The sequence below is a fragment of the Neomonachus schauinslandi genome, chromosome 2, assembly GCF_002201575.2.
Source record: "Neomonachus schauinslandi chromosome 2, ASM220157v2, whole genome shotgun sequence".
In the NCBI taxonomy this organism is placed as follows: Eukaryota; Metazoa; Chordata; class Mammalia; order Carnivora; family Phocidae; genus Neomonachus; species Neomonachus schauinslandi.
Genome location: NC_058404.1, coordinates 8615042 through 8618646, shown reverse-complemented (window position 1 = coordinate 8618646; position 3605 = coordinate 8615042). Strand labels below are relative to the sequence as shown.

Genomic DNA, 3605 nt, shown 5'->3' with positions numbered 1-3605 from the left:
TTAAATTGTTAAACTTACTTTTACTACTCTTTTAGTAATAACCATAATTACATGCAATTTTGACATATTACAATCTAAAAAAAATATCGTGGCTTTTACCACTTTTCCTAATTACGCATAAACCTTAGAACACTTTAATTCAATTGACCCCCTCTCAACTTTTGTAAAATCATTGTCATGCACTTTATTTTATTGTTATTTTTTTAGAAAGTGTTTATTTTCCATCAACCTTTATTTCCATTTTGTTTGCCTTTGTGGAAGAGCAGTTTAAGACCACTCAGTGGTTGTTCCTACCCATTCAGTGGCCTGAGCAGTGGGAGCTGCAGACCCCAGCACTTCAGTAGAGAACTGCTGAATAGACACAGAGGGCACCCACATGCCTTCAGACCAGTCTGTGACTTCAGGTTGAATAGCAGTGAATTCAGGAGCTAGAGCTGTCCATTCACCCTGAAATTCCTCATTGGTCACAGCCTTTGCAGCAACAGCCTTGTTCTTCCTTTTCAATCTCTTCAGGATCTCTGTAGAAGTAGAGATCAGGCGTGACTTCCCACGGGTGTTCATAGGAAATGGTGCCATGCATGCACAGAACACCCCGGGCCAGCATCTACCACGTCAGACCCCGAGTGAGCTCCCTTGTTGTTGCAAAGGATGGCAATGTCCACATAGTGCAGAGGAGAGTCTCCACAGAGTGATGGTAGGCAGAGGTTAACATAATGCACCTCTGTGAGAGGCTGGTGGTCAGCCCTGGGATCGGTAACCACTAGAAGACCTGGCTCCCAGAAGGCGGCCTGGATCTGGTTAGTGAAGGTTCCAGGACTGAGGCGGCCAGCAATAGGAGTGCTTCCAGTAGCATCAGCAACTTCAGCACAGCTCACTGGCCAGGATTCCTGGATGATAAGACACTGACATCGGCCAGGTTTTCAAGGGCAACAACAGCACCAGCTGTCGGCAGAGGCTTGCAGGTTCTTTTCAGATTTATGATGTAGATGCCATCACTTTTCCTTTTGTAGATGTACTGTTCCATCAGGATGTCAAGGTTGGTGCCACCTAAGTAGGTTCCTGCTGTAAGGAATTTGAGGACATCCTCCTGCTTCACTTGCAGGACATCAAGGGCTCCGGACATTATGAAAGTTTCCCTTTAAGTTACAACAGCAACGCACAACAACGCTGTATGGACCCTCCCTGAGTAGCTCAGAAAGGTGTCAAGCATTTTAACACTGAATTGTTACTTAAATCAACAAGATATCACCACTATTATTTTGTTTACAGTCAATATTCATTTATGTTCTCCCGTATATTTTTAAGATGTATTTTCTTTTAAGATTTTATGTATTTTAGAGAGAGAGAGAGAGAGCACAAGCAGGGGGAGCTGCAGAGGGAGAGGGAGAAGCAGGCTCCTGGCTGGGCAGGAAGCCTGACAGAGGGCTCTATCCTAGGACCCCGGGATCATGACCTGAGCCAAGGCAGACGCTTAACCAACTGAGCCACCCAGGCACCCCAAAATGTATTTCATTTTTACCGCATTACTATTTTCCCTGCAAGGAAACATTTTCTTCCACCTGAACACTATTCAGTGTTTCTTTTAATGATCTCAGTATATCTTCTGAAAACATGTATTTCACTTTGTTTTTGAAGGACCTTTTGCTGATTAATGGGTTCTGGATTGGCAGTTATCTTTTTGTACTTTATATAATTCTGTTATCTTATGATTTCTATTGTTCCTCTTGAGAAGCCAGCTCTGTGTCTTGTTGTTCCTTTGACGGTAAGGTTTCTTCAGATTGCCTAACCTTTTTTACCATCTTTGCTCTTCTGTAATTTCTTTTTTATTATTATTAGGATTTGGGGTATTCTTGTATTTATCTTGCCTGTGTTGCAGAACTTCCTTAATCTGCTGTTCGATGTTTTGCAGAATTCTCTTAAAATATTGCTTCTGGGGGTGCCTGGGTGGCTCAGTCGTTAAGCATCTGCCTTCAGCTTAGGTCATGATCCCAGGGTCCTGGGATCAAGCCCCGCACCAGGCTCTCTGCTCAGCGGGAAGCCTGCTTCTCCCTCTCCCACTCCCCCTGCTTGTGTTCCCTCTCTCGCTGTCTCTCTATCAAATAAATAAATAAAATCTTAAAAAAAATATTGGGGCGCCTGGGTGGCTCAGTTGGTTAAATGACTGCCTTCGGCTCAGGTCATGATCCTGGAGTCCCAGGATCGAGTCCCGCATTGGGCTCCCTGCTCCGCAGGGAGTCTGCTTCTCCCTCTGACCCTCCTCCCGCTCACGCTGTCTGTCTCTCATTCTCTCTCTCTCAAATAAATAAATAAAATCTTTAAAAAAAAAATATTGCTTCTGCCTTTTTTTCCTTCTCTCCTTTAGGGACTCCAGTTACATGTGTATTAGACCTTTTCATGTCTCACAAATCTCCTACAACTGTAGGAGAATTTAATGTTCTTTTTTTCTCTCTGTACTTCACTTTTAAATTTTGTACTAATGAGTCAATTTCAGTAATCCTGTCTCCCCCTACCTTCGTTCTTCAAAAACTATTTATTTAAAACAAAACAATATTTTGATAATTTATCTTCACTTCTATGAGTCTGTTTCTTTCCCTTCAGAGATGGCAATTCTCTGCCAAAATCTCCATCTTTTCATCTGTATCTAGTATTTTAATATACTAATCATAATTATTCTGAGGTCCTTGTCAGGTGGTAATGGTTTCTCAATTATCTGTGAGCTTGTTTCTATTTATTTATTTTTTATTGTTTTGGTCTTGACATTGGTCTTGCAGTCTACCAATTTTTATTAAAAACCATTCTGTAGTAAAAAATTGCAGAGCCTAGCTTAAGGCAAGGATTCATTCCTCCAGATACTATTTACCTTTCTCTTGCTATGCTAAAACAATGGAGGCTTAATAGGAACAGTTGTGAGTCATGGCTGCACTGTAGCCCCATTAATGCTTATCATACTTCTAGTATAACCTGGACTCAACCAAGAGCTCGGGGCACTCTCTGTGACCCCCTTCCAGTTTCAGGTCCTAAACTCTAATCATTGTCTTTCAAATCTGTTGATGGCTCTGTCATGCTTTTCACTAAGCTTTTAAATCTCCTGTCCCATATAGCCCAGAATTTGGCAAATGTTTTCAGGGGAAAATGAACCATGTGCATGGGGCTGCCAAATTCTACCATAACTCTGTTGGTTCCTCTATCCTCCAGCAGCATCCTCTATGGCTCAGAGCTTGGATTCTGAGCCCACTGCACTTGCCTCATCAACTGACCCCAGAGTAAAAGCCGATGCAGAAATTATTTCACCTCTGAAGAGTCTGGCTCCCAGTTAGAACCCTCCATGTGCTTTTTCAGGCCTGACCATAGGCAGTTGCAAAGGCTTTCCCTGACAGACCTCAAAGAGGAAAGCTACCCCCGTCACACCAAATTTGGGGCACAGCCTGTGCATTCAAAGTCTCTGAAGGGAATTGCTGTCAAGGACCTAGGCCCCTCTGGCCGGCTGTCTCCTCACATATTTAAATACCTAACCTAGTGCCTTCATTTTTGGATCTCTTTATCTTAAGCCTTGGGCCAAGATCCTCTTCAGGTATCTCTGCCACACTCTCCTTATGCGGGGAGGA

The 3605-nt window shown here is 43.0% G+C and overlaps 1 pseudogene; it reads right to left on the bottom strand.

Moving 5' to 3' along the window:
* Positions 1 to 267: 267 nt before the first annotated feature.
* On the bottom strand, positions 268 to 1123 carry LOC110584249 (annotated as a pseudogene).
* Between the last annotated feature and the right edge of the window lie 2482 nt (positions 1124 to 3605).